Below are 20,000 nucleotides of genomic sequence, written 5' to 3'. Positions count from 1 at the left end.
TTTTTTTCGTTTTGGGGTCAGTGACCCACCAAGAACATTTAGATCATATCATTTATAGTTATTTTTTATTATTGTATATTTGCTTTGTAATATTAGATTAATTTTTTGTTCAATACAAGAAAGTCATTAAAATATCACTGCGAAAGTCAGTGTTTTTTTTTCAGTGCTTGTTTTGTGCACGTTTTGATAATAGTTGAATTGAACATGAATTTTTATCTGATGGTATTTTTAATCGACTCTTTTTTTTTTTTTTCTTTCTTTGGAAACCAATTTCTGTTTACGTTTCATTTCTCTCTCTCTCTCTCTCTCTCTCTCTCTCTCTCTCTCTCTCTCTCTCTTTTGATGAGTAATAGCCCATGTTTAAATAGGCTATCGGCGTATGTGTTGTTATACGTTTTATTTTGAAACAATTCGTTTAACATCATCCTCTCTCTCTCTCTCTCTCTCTCTCTCTCTCTCTCTCTCTCTCTCTCTCTCTCTGCCTATCCACGTGTTCGTCATATACTGCAAATAATTCCAGACTGTATTCAGATATGAAGATGAAATTATTTTGCACTGTTTATAAATATCAATTTCAGGTAATTCAATTTATTATGCATAAATAATTTTATTGGTCCAGATTAAAATTTTGGAATATATAACTTCATTATTAATTATTTATTGATAGTAACCTTTGATAAATTATGCTGGTTTTGAAGTCGTTCCCTCGAGAGGCTGCCTAATGAATGTTTGCAACGAGTTGCATTCAATTTCCGTTCTTCAGTTATCTCAATAATATCTCAACAACACTGCCATGCAGCAGGGTACGAATTTTAATCTGTAGCTAAAGCGTTGCCGTTTACTCGGATCGAATAACTGCTCACAAGTGATAAATGTTATCAAAGTATATGAAGTTATTTCTGTTAATTTATTATTTTTTAAATCTAATATGCTGTTCCTCTTTCATACGTCATATATCTTTGAACACAAAATGGAGAATATATTCCGTAATAACTTGGAACCTCGTAAAATCCTAAATCTCACTTCAGCTGTGGTGCACCGTAGGCATTACTTAAGGATTCTCTACTTCCCTGGGTGGGGAAGTCATGCTAGGTTCATATAAATCTGGAAAGGTATTTCACAAATATTCATGATAACAGGTCGCATCATATCGTCCTATCTCATCCTTCCCTGCTCTGCCAACGTGGAATCAAAGGAATTTATTTCTGATGATAGAAATTCATTTCTCGACGTGGTTCGGATCCCACAATAACCCGTAGGTCCCGTTGCTAAGTAACCAATTGGTTCCTAGCCACGTAAAAATATTTAATCCTTCGGGCCAACAGCCCTAGGAGAGCTGTTGATCAGCTCGGTGGGCTGATAAAGCTAAGATATACTTAGCCTATCTCACCCGTCAGACGGATGTGACAGGTCAAAGTTGTGTAAGAAAATGTATATATAACGAAGTTTCCCCTTTCGGTGTTGTGTACACAGTTCTCTGTAACCGTGATCATTTTAGACAAAGTTTAAGTCTGTCTATATTCACGTCCAACACCACCAGCCTTTGATGTTACGAAGGTAACTTGTTATGAAGATGAATACGCAGTCAGTAAAAGACTTCGCCTCGCGTGTACGCAACTGTGATGATGTTTGCATATCATCCCGCAAGCAAGCTAGTGAATGAACCTTGTTGCAGGAGGTTGCATGTACGCGATACTGAAACAAGGTTTGCAGGTTTGCGTAGAGCCAGTAGGACTAATTGGATGCAAACATGTTATTTCTTTTGCCTTTTCTGTAGTTCTGTCTCTGCGTTGACACTGAAGAGAATTTATCCAAAACCTTGCATACGAGCAGTTCAGGGGATCTTAACAGGGGGGTATCCGTGCCCCTTGGGGGTATGTGAGAACCACATGCTGGGGGTATGGGCCTTGATCTCTGGATATTTGTATACATTTGATTTTAATGCGTCAATGTATACATGGGTACATTTTGTCAGTAAATAACAATTTTCATACATTTGATTATAATGCGTCAATGTATACATGGGTGCATTTTGTAAATAAATAACTATTTTTATATATTTGATTTTAATGCGTCAATGTATACATGGGTACATTGTACATTTTTTTAGTAAATTAGCTATTTTTATATATTTGATTTTAAAATGCGTCAAGGTAATAATGGATAATTTTTGTCAGTAAATAACGCATTTCATATTATTTGATTATAATTGCGGTCAAGTATACATGGGTGCATTTTGTAAATAAATAACTATTTTTATATATTTGATTTTAATGCGTCAATGTATACATGGGTACATTTGTACATTTTGTCAGTAAATAGCTATTTTTATATATTTGATTTTAATGCGTCAATGTATACATGGATACATTTTGTCAGTAAATAACTATTTTCATATATTTGATTATAATGTGTCAATGTATACATGGGTACGATTTGTCAATAAATGACTATTTTATTATATTTGATTGTAATGCATCAGTGTATACATAGGTACATTTTGTAAATAAATAACTATATAAAACTATAAATGCTTTTGATTTTCTTTTAATGTTCTGTTCCTAGCTATTCATACCTAAAGTACTCTTTAAACGAAGTATATTAAGTTAATATTGTCAACAAATAGGACTGAAGTGGACTAATGCAAAGGGGGTTTGGAACCATATTGGGCAATTCACTGGGGGTCTGGAGTCATCTTAAGGCTAAGGACCCTGATTCACCTGGTTTACAGTCAAATTCCTGGTCTAAGATACACATGACGTCGCCATCTGTAAGCTAACTGGTTTAGTTAAGTGTTTCCGATCATGCAATAGTCGGATTACCAGTCTCTTAATTTGTGCTTCGGGTCTACAGCAGGTATTCATTCTACAGGGTGGTCTTGTTACCCCTACCAAAAAGGACCAACAATAGAGGTACAAGTATTGCAATAATACAAAATACATATCTTGGATTCGGTTATTTCATTGTAAGAACAATAGAACGAAATAAGAACACTGAAACAATAGAAGAACGAGCAATATAGTAATAGAGAAGAGGATGTACTGGATTCAGTTTATTTGCTTTCAGCCATCTGAAACAAAACAAAATAAGTAATATTAGGACAAAAAATCCTGAAAATTAAAGTGATGTTTACTGGTAACAAGAATAAACTGAATCAAGGGTATGTACTTTGTATTATTGCAATATTTGTACTACCTCTATTGTTGGTACTTTTTGGTACAGGTAACAAGAGTTTTGGACCACCCTGTACCTTACATTCTCCCTTAGTGTATTTGCTGTAGCCGGCAATCTTCCTCTCTGTATTTACTGTAGCCTGTCCCGTACCGTACTTAACCCAAATTTTCAGTAACTTGGTGTTCGCTAACCCGACGTTGCTTTGTACTACGAAGCCGTATAAACAAAAGCAAAAACAGAGATCTTGCAGGGCAGTGAAGCTCTTAAAGTGGGGCGGTTATTTTATTTAGGGAAAAGGGCCCAAAGCAAGTGGAATCTTCTTCACCCTTTCGAAGTCATTATTAGCATTCATACAGCTTATTATTATCCTTATTAGTTTTCAAAACGCACGCACATTCCCAAAGAATAAGCTGAAATGCCCATTCAACACCCATGACGTAACTATGAAGACCTGTTCGGAATGTACAGTGAATGAAAGAATTTATGAGCAAGTCAGGTGATATCGTGGCACCTCGACAGAAAACGAGTAGCACTCACTAATGACCGATGCACTGGTATGAAAGATATCAAGAATATCCTGATTGAACTGTAACCAGGATGCATTCCGGCTTCGAACTGCCTTTCACCAAGTCAGAGCAAATCACCCCTACAGGATTCTATATCACTATAACGTTTTGCCGAGAAGGTAGGGCGGTTTAAATCGTATTGGAAGCAAAAAACGTGGCATCTTTCCAGTGTTAAAAGGGGACATCCTCACCTGGGTCAGTTTCACCGAGAAGATAGGACTGTTTAAACCATATAGCTGTTAGAGAGAGAATATCGCAGACTAGAAAGACCGAGGATATTTCGCATCTGTTGAGCTGTTCTCCAGCGAATTCTATATAAAGAAACAATAATCCTATCAAGTAAGTGGCTGCATCCTGCTAGGAAGGAATCCTTCATAGACATGAAGGCCGGAATCGAATAAGCTCCTACTTTGACGTATCATAGACTGATTTACCGATGTGGAAAATCTGTTATATGAGTTTTCTTACGAAACGACGATTATAAGTTAAAATAAAATAAAAATAAAAAAGAATGGTGGTGTTATGTAACCAGCAAATTGTGTTTTCTTGAGAAGGAAGGAGTTTAGATCTAATAATTTTACATAAATCACTCCATGCGTTTATTTGATTCCAATATATTTCATGTAAATAGCAGAGGCTCTCTCTGGTAAATATTTTAGTGTTGGTTCTCGATCAAACCATATTTGACAGATCGTGGAAACCACCCACAGAACACAATTTTGTTGTTAAGGGTGACAAATATTATGTAGAGAATAAATTTTTTTTAGATTTTTATTTCGGGAAGCGCTTTGCATAATCATTACGGAGCGAAATAGGTGGGTTTTGTAGCTTCTGTTACTATTAGAGAATATATTCCTTTATTTATTTACTTTTTAATTATTTTTTAAATTTATTTTATTTTATTTTATTTATTTATTTTTTTTTGTAAATCACAATTTCCTGTGAAACGAACCATGGAAGGCGTCAAGAGCTCACTAATTCTGTTTGTTTCAAAGACGCTAATAATAATTGTTGTGTTTCACTAGGAAATTACTTGTATAATCGATAATTCACAATTGTCATATTTCATAAATATCGGCTGTGCATTCACATCTCTCCTTATCAGTGTGTATTCGCCCTATAAGGACACGTGTCAAGTGTCATACTGTATTACCATGATACAGTAATGAAAAGTATGTAGGTGTCAAAATTTGATTAAAAAAGATACAGTAATGAAAAACGCGTAGCTGATAAAGTTACTCACAAGTTACTTAAATGTTCTTTCTCAAACTCCGCGTGAAGATGATGTAGAAAATATTGCAAGGAAAGAATGTTATTTTAAATGAGAGAGAAAACAAGTGCTCTGGTTATATTCTATTGAATGTTATAAGCTCGCAAGTGGCTATAGTAGATTCACATCAATTGCGCATCTAATGTCTAGGCCAGTCCTTACGACGCTCCTGATTGGCTGTTGATAAGTCAATCACAGGGCTGGAAACTCTCGGTCTCCCTCGAGAGTTCACATAGGCAAGATGTATGTTCCACTTCTCCTGAGGGATACTTTGGAAAGACGTATCCCTCAGGAGAGGTGAAACATACATCTTGCCTATGTGAACTCTCGAGAGAGACTGAGAGTTTCCAGCCCTGTGATAGGCTTATCAACAGCCAATCATGAGCGTCGTAAGGGACGGGCCTGGACATCAAATGCACGGTTGATGTGAATCTATTCTCTCTCTCTCTCTCTCTCTCTCTCTCTCTCTCTCTCTCTGTTTAAGTCAGGAATAAGACCTTTGAAGTTTATTAGCATTTGTTCGGTTGTTTACAGGAAAATGAAGCAATGAATACATCATTATTACAAAGAGATGACGATGTAATGATGTAACTGAATTCTTGCGCTGGATGTGAAATGTGAGAAAGCAAATTACATATTATTATGAATGCGTCGTTTGCAACCTACTTTTTCCCCATGTCATAAAATGTGTTCCATATTAATGAGCTAGATTTTCCTGTCACGTTATTGCAGCTTTATTTTATAGACTAGATTATAGTAGTTTATTCCGTCAGTATTGCAGTTTATTTCATTTTTTTTTACAGAAGCATTTTTCAGTGACTCCATCAGAAATGACCGGTCTGAGGGTAATAATATTATATTCTTACATCGTATATATTGTCTTACATCTCTCGATAAGTAAAGGTTATGTGTTTGCTCATTTTAACCACAAATGATGTTGGAGGCGCCTCAGTGGCGTGATCGGTATGGTCTTGGCCTGCCACTTCGGTGGCCGCGAGTTCGATTATCATTTCATTGAGGTGCGTGTTAGAGACGTGTATTTCTGGTGATAGAAGTTCACACTCGACGTGGTTCGGAAGTCACTTAAAGACGTTGGTCCCGTTGCTGAATAACCACTGGTTCCATGCAACGGTATCGCCTGTTATTTTATCATAAATATATCTTAGGATATCGAACAGGAAAGGGACTAATCGCTTACTCAAGGAGTAAGCCTACAAACTACTTCGTTGTTGTTGTTGTTGTTGTTCATGTTGCTCTCGTTTGGGGGGTAGGAAAGATCTATGGAAAATCCTAAACAGGTGTGAAAAAGGTGTTTCGCGTTGAGTTAAAGATACAGGAATTGTAGGATAGGATATTTATGATTTATTTATTAGAATGAAAATGTAAGAAATAAGTATAGGCATGTTAAACAGTACAGAACAATTATTTCTTATGAAATGTAGCATATTCATTTTAATTTTCGTTGGTGGAACAACGCACTATTAGACCGTAGATTTTAGCACATGCTCCAAATAAGCTGTCGGTCGGATCACGCCTTGTTTATTTATCTGTGGCACTTGGCCTTTGTGAGCTGTATAGATACAGAGGCTCGCTTAGTAAACAGTTACCTATAGGTTGCTTTTAACAGCAACCTGAGGTCGAAGTTTCTAACTTCTATAAATGATCGTTTCTTTAGCTCAGTTATATTCGTGGTGCGCTTTTACATAATACAGATTGTACTTTTCTTAATTATATATGATCTGTGAGAGTGTTTTAGATGTATGATCGAAATTTTGGGAAAAATGCCAACCTGTTTTTCTCAAATTTCGATTATAGATCTAAATCACTAATATAGATCTGAAAATGTATTTCAATTATAGATCTAAAATGTATTTTAAGGACCACCTGAGATTTACTTCCTCCTACGACAGTCTTCTAATATATAATATATATATATATATATATATATATATATATATATATATATATATATATATATATATATATATATATATATATATATATATATATATATATATATTATATATATATATATATATAAGGTGGTCCTTAAAATAAATTTATCGCGACGTTTCAAAACACAAAAGTTTCATGTTTCAAGCTATAAAGACAGAAAACATTAAAGTTAACATTAAAATCGCTGAAATACAGATACAAGACATAATACTTTATGAATAACAATTAAAACTAGTTGTAGCAGCAGAACCAAACATCAAGAGAGAGAAAGGAAGGACGGAATTCAGAAGGAACAAAACCAGGAAAATTGGACAAAAGACAGCAACAGCTCACTCAGTGTTCAATTGAGGAACAAGCTTTTTAATAAAAAAGAACTCAAGGATTGTATACATATATATACGTTTATATATATATATATAATATATATATATATATATATATGTGTGTGTGTGTGTGTGTGTGTGTGTGTGTCTGTGTCTGTCTGTCTGTCTGTATATATTATTTGCATGTAGCGCGTATGTTGCATTTGTTTATGTTGTAAACCACAAAGCGTTATGTGACTTTCAAGGAGACCCATTATTCCGACGGAGGCATTTAAAGAAGCCAGAACACTTCGCCCTAGCCTCGTAAACCTTTTGTATTCCCCCACCCCCCCAACCACCTCCCCCCCGTGATACCCCCTTGCCCCCACCCCACCCTACCCCACCCCACCCTTGTCCCATGCAAATGATCCTCTTTCTGAGCGAGGGGTAAAAATATTTCGGCTTTTACCCTCATCGGCCACGAACGCATCGACAACTGATAGCGGCATCGCTGGGACGATCTGGCTGGTGCTGTTCTATGTCAGCATTCTATCGTTTGATAAATCTTTGTACTATAAACAGTGGGAAAAGTATCAGCGATCATGATTTAACGCTGCTACGGATGTCTATATGTCTGGAAAACCCAGGTGCTTAGTTTTCTGACAGGCACCATTCTTTCGTTTGATAAATCTTTGTACTACAGACAGCAGGAAAAGTTTTGTGATCATGATTTAAAGCTGCTACGGAAGTCTGTATGTCTGGAAAACCCAGGTGCATGGTTTTGTGACATATAACATTCTTTCTTTGATAAATCTTGCAATTCTAAAACAGGTAGAAAAGTACCAGGTATTGATTTAACTATCATCATTACAGGCGTCTAAAAGTTTGGGAAAATCCAGGGGTTATATACCTAATATTCTTTCCATTGATAAATCTCGCAATTTGTAAACAGGAAGAAAAGGATGTGGTCATTGTATATAACTTATTACATATGTCTGTGCAGTTCAAGAAATCTGGGAATCGTATATATTAACAGCATCGACGACGATGGCCATGCCAGGTAATACTGCGTTGGCAAATACGAAATCACATCTCCTTTAAGCTCGATTATACAACAGCACCTTCAACCTGACGCTCGCTGTCGCTCAGAAAATGAACGTGTTTGATACAGACCAGAACAAGGCATCGCACCACCAGTGTCTTGTGGTCTGGAAAAATCGTCAAAATTTGAATCAGTTTGCCATGTAAGAGTCTGCTTCGGTTATTTACCAAACGTTCGGAAAAATCATTCTTATGCCATATGTGGAGTTGCGTTATTTATTTCATTTTTGAGAACTGTGGTTCTTTGACCATGTAAAGGATTAGCTCAGTTATTTATTACGTCTTCTTGGATTATAATTCTTCGCCATGTAGGGGATTTCTGTCATCTAACAAATTTTCGGAATAATCATTCTTATGCCATGCGTGCAGTTGCGTTATTTATCTCATTTATCCAAAACTGTGATTCTTTGACCATGTAAAGGATTAGCTCAGTTATTTATTACGTTTTCTTATGTTATAATTCTTCGACATGTAAGGGTCTGTTGCTTAGTATTTCAGGAACACGCTTGACTGCCAGATTTTTCCTCAAGTTTGGCATATGAATTTCGTCAGCTCTCTCTCTCTCTCTCTCTCTGTGAAACGTACGGTTCAGCTTAACCAACCTGTCCTGAACCGGATTAATCCGCTGGCGTCGTATTTTAACTCTTGTCGAGTTACCATGGTAGCCGCGATTCTAGGTCACCTTCAAGAATTCCGTCGTGTACCCAGAAAAGACAGTCGTATAAAGACAGTCATATTATCTCAGCTCACTCTGTTGATCACGAAGAAACACCACCTGCAGCCGTCATGCTTGCTCTCTCTTTCTCTCCTTGTTTACGTTTACTTACTTTCTATTAAATCTTCAGCTGAGAGTGAGAGCCCTTATGGATGGAGTCAGCTGACAAGAATCTAAGAGAGGGCCTCCAAATGGAAGTCAGCATGGAGAGAGAGAGAGAGAGAGAGAGAGAGAGAGAGAGAGAGAGAACTCCAAACAAGCTGAGTAGTATTAAACTTGTTTTAGCAGAATCAACCTGCCTAGTTTTACAGCAAATATCATAATAAGATGTGACAAATTACGTCTTTAGCATTCACCAGCTTCTAATGAATGTACATATATTAAGTAAGAGTCCATTGCTGGTTAAGGGACAAATTAGAGGAATATGGAAGAACTATCATTAATTTTAGCATTAATTTGGGTCCAGATAACAGATCATAAATCGAATCTAATTGTCCTAATTGCTTTAAGTTAAGTTGCAATGCTGATTTATTCTGTACAACCTCTTCATTTTAGTTTACCTTCCTTTTTTAAAGCGCCACGTTTATATTGCAAAATATTAGAAACGAGCCTGTTGGCACGCGCAGTGCACTGGAACCCGGCGCTGCTGTGCTCCTACCCTTCTGATCACCTACCTAACCCCCAGGGGCGGACAAACAGGTTTGGAGGATGAGAATTATTGTTTCTCCCCTACCTTCACGATCTACTACCTATCTCGTCTTACCTTTCATTTTCGGATAATTTTTCCTTTTTTTATTTTGCTTCTTGTTCTGACACACACACACACACACACACACACCCCCACACACACACACACATATATATATATATATATATATATATATATATATATATATATATATATATATATATATATATATATATAAATATATATATATATATATATATATATATATATATTCATATTATATATACATATATATATATATGAACATGAGTATATATTATATATTATATAATATATATATATATACATATATATATATATATATATATATATATATATATATATATATATATTTAAATATATTGCTTCCCAACTTGCAATTATAGGTTCCCATTTCCAAAAAAAAAAAAAAAAAAACCGGCAGGATCATTACCTTCATTAGATATATAATCCTCGTGCAATCAGGCAGCTGCACCCAGTCACACGCCCCATTCCAAAGCAATCTTCGAAATGCAAGCACAGTCTGTGTGTTCAACCATTCACAAGCAAAGCCACTCTCGTGCTGTAGAAGCACTCTCCCTTTAGAGATTATTCCTGTTTAAGTAGAATCCACTTTCACTTTAGCATTGAGTTCGGTATTATACGGAAACATTAGAGTTTATATAACAACAGTTTAAGACCACTTTACTTTCCTTAACGATTTTTATAAAAGTCATTGTGAGACCGTATTCCGACCCATTATTGCAAATGGTTTTCTTTCCGCTATCACTTGTTTGCTTGTTTTTTTTTTTTTTTTTTTTTTCTTAACCTAGATTGGTATGAATACGTTTACGTATTTTCATTAGAAACCTCATTCACCCTTTACGTTTGAATCTATTGTCTCAGTAGATTAGCGAGATATCTTTTTTTATTATTTTTTTTATTTATTTATTCTTTTTTTTTTCAAACCGAGATTGGTATGACTACGTATTTTCGTTTGCAAACTCATTTCATATCTTACGTTTGAATCTTTATTCTCGATAGATCAGCGATAATTTAATATTTTTAATTTCTAATTGTTTGTTTTTTTCCTTTTTTTCAATTTTCAAACCGAGATTGGTATTACTACGTATTTTCATTTGAAAACTCATTCATATCTTGTGTTTGAGTCTATATTCTCAATAGATTAGCGAGATTTATCTAAATTTATCTTTTATTTTATTTCATTTTATTTTATTTTTATTTTTATTCATTTATTATTATTTTTTTGTTCTAGCATACTTTTTCGTAAAAAATACTGGGAGGTTATTTTATCTGATTTCCGTATCAGTGTTATGGGGTAAATTAGTTTTTTTGTTTCATTATGATTATAACCATCATTTTCTATAATAGTCTAGAGATAAAACCCGTCTATAATATATTCCCATATATATTTACTATTTTTTATAGCAAAAAATGCAATCCTTTTTTGGCATCCAAAACCCCCCGAATAATACAGGGTGTCCATAAAGTCCCAGCACCATTCTGATCAATAAATACTTGTAATGGTACTGGGACTTTATGGACACCCTGTATATTACTCCATAACAGCAGAACCCTTTTTCCCTTTTAACGTTAAAGGGAATTCAGTCCCATAACATTCCAAGGAATCCTTTATATTGCATCTTAGTCGGCGACCGAAAAACACGCTTTTGACGAATTACCGTTATATATACATTTCTATAAGGCTTCAGTTTAAAAGAGACCAGATTGTACCGTGTAAATCTGTTCCTATACATTCAACGCTCCGTTGATTTCTCAAGAGCCGGACCTAACAGAAGCCCTATAGAGGCAACACATACAACGCCTACACAAACGCGGGCGCGCGAACGCCTACACAAACATATACACACACACAAACACATACACAGACACACAGCTATTAGTGGCTATATGCCAAAATTACAGTCAAAGTAGACTTACCGTTATAATAGGAAATGGTTTGAAAGTTATTATTATTATTATTATTATTATTATTATTATTATTATTATTATTATTATTATTATTATTAAGAATAATATGAATTATTATTATAAGAATGCATTATTTTTAATATTACAAAGAATAATAATAATAATTAATAATAATAATAATAATAATAATAATAATAATAATAATAATAATAATAATAATAGCCAGTAACTAAAGGCCTATCACCTGCCTACCAATAATGTGGAAGTTACTAACAGGTATCATCAGTGAAAGGCTGTACAATTACCTAAGAGGAGACAAACCATCCCCCACCAACAGAAAGACTGCACGAAGGAAGTGTAGGGGCACAAAAGACCAGCTCCTGATAGATAAAATGGTAATGAAGAACAGTAGGAGAGGAAAACCACCTAAGCATGGCATGGATAGACTATAAGAAAGCCTTCGACATGATACCACACACATGGCTAATAGAATGCCTGAAAATATATGGGGCAGAGGAAAAAACACACCCATCAGCTTCTTCAAAAATAAAAATCAATGCTCGCAACTGGAATACAATACTTACAAGCTCTGGAATAAGACTAGCAGAGGTAATTTCAGGAGAGGGATCTTCCAGGGCGACTCACTGTCCCCACTACTCTTCGTAGTAGCCATGATTCATGACAAAGACTACAGACGATGGATGCCGGGTACCAACTCAAGAAAAGAGGCAACAGAATCAACCATCTAATGTTCATGGACGACATCAAGCTGTATGGTAAGAGCATCAAGGAAATAGATACCCTAATCCAGACTGTAAGGATTGTATCTGGGGACATCAGGATGGAGTTTGGAATAGAAAAATGCGCCTTAGTCAACATACAAAAAGGCAAAGTAACGAGAACTGAGGGGATAAAGCTACCAGATGGGAGCAACATCAAACACATAGATGAGACAGGATACAAATACCTGGGAATAATGGAAGGAGGGGATATAAAACACCAAGAGATGAAAGACACGATCAGGAAAGAATATATGCAGAGACTCAAGGCGATACTCAAGTCAAAACGCCGGAAATATGATAAAAGCCATAAACACATGGGCAGTACCAGTAATCAGATACAGCGCAGGAATAGTGAGATGGACGAAGGCAGAACTCCGCAGCATAGATCAGAAAACCAGGAAACATATGACAATACACAAAGCACTACACCCAAGAGCAAATATGGACAGACTATACATAACACGAAAGGAAGGAGGGAGAGGACTACTAAGTATAGAGGACTGCGTCAACATCGAGAACAGAGCACTGGCAATATCTGAAAACCAGTGAAGACGAGTGGCTAAAGAGTGCATGGGAAGAAGGACTAATAAAAGTAGACGAAGACCCAGAAATATACAGAGACAGGAGAATGACAGACAGAACAGAGGACTGGCACAACAAACCAATGCACGGACAATACATGAGACAGACTAAAGAACTAGCCAGCGATGACACATGGCAATGGCTACAGAGGGGAGAGCTCAAGAATGAAACTGAAGGAATGATAACAGCGGCACAAGATCAGGCCCTAAGAACCAGATATATTCAAAAAACGATAGACGGAAATAACATCTCTCCCATATGTAGGAAGTGCAATACGAAAAATGAAACCATAAACCACATAGCAATCGAAATGCCCGGCACTTGCACAGAACCAGTACAAAAAGAGGCATGATTCAATGGCAAAAGCCCTGCACTGGAGCCTGTGCAAGAAACATCAGCTACCTTGCAGTAATAAGTGCTAAGAGCACCAACCTGAGGGAGTGATAGAAAACGATCAGGCAAAGATCCTCTGGGACTATGGTATCAGAACGGATAGGGTGATACGTGCAAAATAGACCAGACGTGACGTTGATTGACAAAGTCAAGAAGAAAGTATCACTCATTGATGTCGCAATACCATGGGACACCAGAGTTGAAGAGAAAGAGAGGGAAAAAATGGATAAGTATCAAGATCTGAAAATAGAAATAAGAAGAATATGGGATATGCCAGTGAAAATCGTACCCATAATCATAGGAACACTAGGCACGATCCCAAGATCCCTGAAAAGGAATCTAGAAAAACTAGAGGCTGAAGTAGCTCCAGGACTCATGCAGAAGAGTGTGATCCTAGAAACGGCACACATAGTAAGAAAAGTGATGGACTCCCTAAGGAGGGACCAGGATGCAACCCGGAACCCCACACTATAAATACCACCCAGTCGAATTGGAGGACTGTGATAGAGCAAAAAAAAAAAAAATAATAATATAATAATAATAATAATTATTATTATTATTATTATTATTATTATTATCATTATTAATTATTATTATTATTATCATCATTCATCATCATCATCATTATTAAGAATAATAAGAATTATTAATATAAAAGAACGCATTGTTTTTATCATTATAAATAATAATAATTATCATTATTATTGTTATTATTATTATTATTGAAGGAAGGGCAACTGTCTGTAATTCATCCGCTCTGAATCTCGCTCGTTAAATTAATCGACTTTATGATTACGTTTTCGAGTGGAATTATTTAGAATTAACGGTCATTTTTCTCCCACTCGTACATCCATCCTTCCTCCCTTATCCAGATCCAATTCCCATTGAATTCCAGGAGTTGCATTAGCGTTCATTAATCCTCAAAGAGGTCGACTATCTTTTTTTTTTTTTTTTTTGTCAACTGTATTTTTCTTTCCTTCTCAGAATCGCGGATCCGCTCGGCAGTCCCTTAAGAGATGCTAATGATATTCCTTTTTCTTAATGTTTTTTTTATGCTTTTTTTTAATGTTTATTCATTCACGAGGCTTTTTTTTATTCATCCCTTGCGTTGATGTGTTTCGTGATTGTTTGTTTGTTTTTTTTTCTTGTTTTTTTTTACAATTAAGTATACGTGTTTATGCTTATTGGTGACGTTGGCTTTGAGAAATAAGTCTCTCTCTCTCTCTCTCTCTCTCTCTCTCTCTCTCTCTCTCTCTTATTAGGTTTGCGTCCTGATGCTTTTTGGTGACATTCGTTTGAGAAATAAGTTTCTCTCTCTCTCTCTCTCTCTCTCTCTCTCTCTCTCTCTCTCTCTCTCTCTCTCTGTTAGAAGCATACATTTTATCTTTTCGCCAAATGTCTTTGTTTAGCATATCTTCTTTACGTATATTTTTTTCCTTTATGTATCATATTTTCTATTTGTATATTTCTTCGTTTATCTAGTATTTTTTTCTTTCTTTAATGTCTTTGTTTGGCATATTTTCCTTTTATAATATGTCCTTCGTTTATCTAGCATAATTCGATTTTATATTTCTTTGTTTATCTAGCATATTGTCTTTATATAAATTTTTTTTCCGTTTACCTACCATGTTTGGTATTATATATTTCTTTGTTTACCAAGCATATTTTCTTTATATTTTTTTTGTTTACCTAGCATGTTTGGTGTTATATGTTTCTTTGTTTACCTATCGTATTTTCTTTATATTTTTTGTTTTGTTTACGTAGCATATTTGGTGTCATATATTTCTTTGTTTACCTAGCATATTTTCTTTATATTTTTTGTATTGTTTACGTAGCATGTTTGGTGTTATATATTTCTTTGTTTACCTAGCATATTTGCTCTTATATATTTCTTTATTTATCTAGCATATTGTCTTTATATATTTTTCTTCGTTTCTATAGTATGTTTTCTTTAATATATTTATTTGTTTATGTAGCTGAATTTCTCTGATATATTTCTTTGTTTATCTAGCATGTTTCCTTTATATATTTTTCTTGATTTATGTAGCATATTTCCTTTTATATATATCTTTGTTTATCTAGCATATTTTCTCTATATATTTCTTTGTTTATCTAGCATATTTTCTTCACATATTTCTTGGTTTATCTAGCATATTTTCTTTATATATTTCTTTGTTTATCTAGCATATTTTCTTTATATATATGTTTTCTTTTATGTAGCATTTTTCTTTAAAAATTTATTTGTTATTTAGCATAATTTCTTTATATATATATTTTCTTTTATGTAGTATTTTCCTTTAAAAAATTATTTGTTTCTCTAGCATATTTTCCCTTATATATTTCTTTGTTTATCCAGTTGCATAATCGAAGTTTTAATGAATTTATCATCACTATTTGCTTTTCTTTAATTATTTTTTTTTACTGTACAAACTCCTATCCCTCATTAAATTAGTCATCAGTGTCGATTCTGAAATATCAGGTGTGCGGGTGGATCATACAGGTGTCCTGCTATATACACGTGCGCTCGAGTACAGCAATTCCGTCCATAGGCCTTCATTTCCGACCATTCCATGATTATCTGACGAAGTCATGAGTTCGGTTCGAGCAGCGGAAGGACAGCAATGATTAACATTCGGTTAGTTATTGATTTACTCATTCTCAGTCATTATCTCGTGTTATTTTCTCCCTGGGGGGATTGGCATTAACCTGGATGAGCTCCAACCATCGCTGGTTATTCGTTTTTTCCTTCGTTCGTTGTTCTGTCACTGATGTAAGTGCTTATCGAAAGTGAGTGGGAATTATATATATATATATATATATATATATATATATATATATATATATATATATATATATATAAAGTGCTTATTGGAATTGGGTGGGCATTATAATGTATTTATGTAAGTATGTATATTCATTCATATATATATATATATATATATATATATATATATATATATATATAATAATATATATATATACGCATATATGTATGTGTGTGTGCGTGTAAATGCTTATCGGAATTGAGTGGGCATTATATTGTATGTGTATATATATATATATATATATATATATATATATATATATGTGTGTGTGTGTGTGTGTGTGTGTGTGTGTGTGTGTGTGTTTGTGTGTAAATGCTTATCGGAATTGGGGTTCATTATATATGTATGTATGTAATTATGTATATATATACGTATATGTGTTTGTGGGTTTAAAGAATCATGGTAAAACCCCTTTGCCAGAAAAGGATGAGAATGACCTAATTAGATTTTACTGATAGGCGCAGGTGTGTATAAACCCAGGCTACCTACGTAAAGGAAGGCACAGGTGTGCAAAGGTTAGGTCAGTCGGAGGTTAGAAGAAATTGCGCGCTACTTGCCAAGATATAACTTCTTTTTCTGTCATTCTAAATGTTTTTCTTGCTGTAGTTATGAAATGATCCGTCCTACATTCTCCTCGACGTGGTCCGTAGCACCAGATAATACAGTTATTTGAAGTTTCTCATACAGGCGCTTATTTGAACGGTCGAGCGATTGGTATTGATAACGACAAGAGTTGCGGTAATACTGTAACTCGTTACCATCAATGTATTCGTAATTGATTAATTGATTTGTTTTTGTGTAGCCTCATCGACAGCTGCTCACTGGAGCATATCCCGTTTCACTTTTTTTTTTACCTGCGATTTAATGGCGACTAAATCTATTATTACAATAATCATTTCATGATTGGTTCCATGACGAAATCTCTCAATCGATTCCTCGTATGACTGTTTGTTTCTCTCCTCTTCACAGCAAACTGGGTGAATAAAATTACTTTTGAATAACTTGGGATTCTCCTCAGTTGATTATCACGTTGGTGGAATATGACTGTCTCTTGATAGTTTCCTGGCTTGCTTGCTTGCTTGCTTGCTTCCCAGGAAATCAGAGAACTCCTTCATAACTGGCGCGAAGGAAAACGCGCAGAAGAAGGAGCTCCAATTAGACTGATTAGTTCCCGTGGGTATTCGATAATTACCAGAAATCATGTTGCTTATTGCTTCTTCGGTGGCAGCAGCAGAGTGGTGGTTTTTGTATTATCTGCTGCAGTTGCCCTAAATTATTCAGAGAAGCCTTTCGTTACGTCATCTGTTGATGTGACTGATTCTGTGGAAGTGATACCGTGCTGTGATTGGAAGTGACAGTTTGCTGTGATGGGAAGTGACACTGTGCTGTGATTGCAAGTGAAAGTGCGCTGTGATTTGAAGTTACAGTTTGTTGTGATTGGAAGTGACATTGTGCTGTCATCGGAAGTTGCAGTTTGCTGATTGGAAGTGACATTGTGCTGTGATTGGAAATGACATTGCACTGTGATTGGGAGTGACGGTGCGCTGTGATTTGAGATTACAGTTTGCTGTGATTGGAAGTGACATTGTGCGATTAGTCTTAGTTTGTTGGTAGATTAATTTCGAAGTTGGAAGTTTAAATGCTTCTGACGTCGTAATCAGCGGTGAAAATCTTCTTTGATCTTTTTTCTAATTAACTGGAGATCCACTTTCTTTCTGGGTGTGATGTTTGTACGTGAGATTGTTATCTTCACTGAGGAAAACAGCAGTTTAATTTCTGTTTAATTATACATGTTCCAACGTATCTTGTCCTTTACACGAGGTCGAAATTTTATTATGAAAATTATGAGATAATTAGCGTAACACTGAAATATACAATTGCGCAACTTTTTTTTAAGGTTAATCTCAAGACTTCCCATATAAATTTAATAATCACAGACGCATATTATTGTAAATAAGATACCCGGATTCAAAAGAAAAAATCATAATAGTTTATTTAGATTTTTCTCTGGCGTGAGGCGAGCGGGTGATTTGGTTACATCCAATGGGCCACCAGATATTGCACGGTCTTGGTTGCAGAGTTAAATTGGGCCTTATTAGTCATATTACTTAACTTATTTTGTTTATCATCTACAGAGGGATCAAGCTAACAGCCATGATATTACGACCAGGAAGCAATTTGGCCATATTTTCACATCTACCCAAAATTCAAACCCTATCTAAAATCTGTTTTGAATTCGGAAAACCAAAGTGGACAATCATTCAAAGATTGAATTATTCAATATGATAATGATCCCCGTAGGGGGGGTACCACCTTCCGTGCACATCGTGCGGTGCACTGTAGCTATTGCTTATAATTCCTTGCAGTGGAACTTCGGCCCCTAGCTGCAACCCCTTTCATTCCTTTTATGGTAACTCCGTTCATATTATCTTTCGTCCATCTTGCATTCCTCGACCCTCTCCTGGTTCATAGTGCAACTGCGAGGCTTTCCATCCTCTCGTACAGTTTTACTCTCAAATATCCCTTTCAGCGATGAATGACCCCATAGGTCACAGCGCTTGCCCTATGGCCTAAAGTTACAGGAAACTATTGCTTGTATTACTAACGGTTCCCGCTTCTATTCATATCAGCATGTTGCGTGATGGCTTTGACAAGCATTAGTAGCAGATGGCTCTTGAGGTGAGTGGCGCATTGTATTAAAGGGTATATTGGTTTGTAGAAGCCGATATCTGCAGAGAGAGACAGTGATGGATTTTACGTTCCTCAACAACCGATAGATACCTGAGTGTTTGCATTTGAATGCATCTGAATAAAGGATTGCCTTTGCAGGCGAAATGAGCAGTGAACCGGATATTGGTTTTCGTGTTTTGGGACGTTTGGTATTCGTTCCTTTCGTTACTTACATGCATTCGTATTGTGCATGATTCGTTGTACGGTTTTATTTCTTATTTTTTTCGAAAAACAGGAATTAATTTTCCGTGCGAAGAGTGTATTGCTATAGTAGCATCACATTAACTAAGCATTTGATGTCTAGGCCAGTCCCTTACAACGCTCCTGATTGGCTGTTGATAAGCCACTCAAAGGCCTGGAAACTCTCAGTCTATCGAGAGAGTTCACATGGGCAGAATGTAAGTGCCACCTTTCCTGAGGGATACGTTTGAAAGAGGTATCCCTCAGGAGAGGTGGAACATACACACATCCTACCAATGCGAACTCTCGAGAGAGACTGAGTTTTTCCAGCCCTGTGACTGGCTTATCAACAGCCAATCAGGAGGGCCGTAAGGGACGGGCCTAGACAACAAATGCACGGTTGCTGAGAATCTACTATAGTACCAATGATGGTCTTTATATGGACTGGTTTTTGATTTAAGATATAGGAGGGGAAAACACAAAGTTGAAGCTTTTTTATTAATGTTCTTGAAAGCGATTCATCTGTTGGAGTTCATCGTTTCACTGAAAGGGTTTGCGTTTGTGTGTGTTTGTGTGTGTATGAGAGAGAGAGAGAGAGAGAGAGAGAGAGAGAGAGAGAGAGAGAGAGAGAGAGAGAGGTGGGGGCCTCTGTGATGTCTCTCCTTTTTCGCGTCTGAGATATTATATCGACCTATACAACTGTATGACGTCATACGACTTCCCTATTCGACGTAATTGAAACCCAGCATTCCAAATGCTTCTTGG

This window comes from Macrobrachium nipponense, chromosome 15, assembly GCF_015104395.2.
Source record: "Macrobrachium nipponense isolate FS-2020 chromosome 15, ASM1510439v2, whole genome shotgun sequence".
NCBI lineage: Eukaryota > Metazoa > Arthropoda > Malacostraca > Decapoda > Palaemonidae > Macrobrachium > Macrobrachium nipponense.
This window is presented reverse-complemented; position numbering follows the sequence as displayed.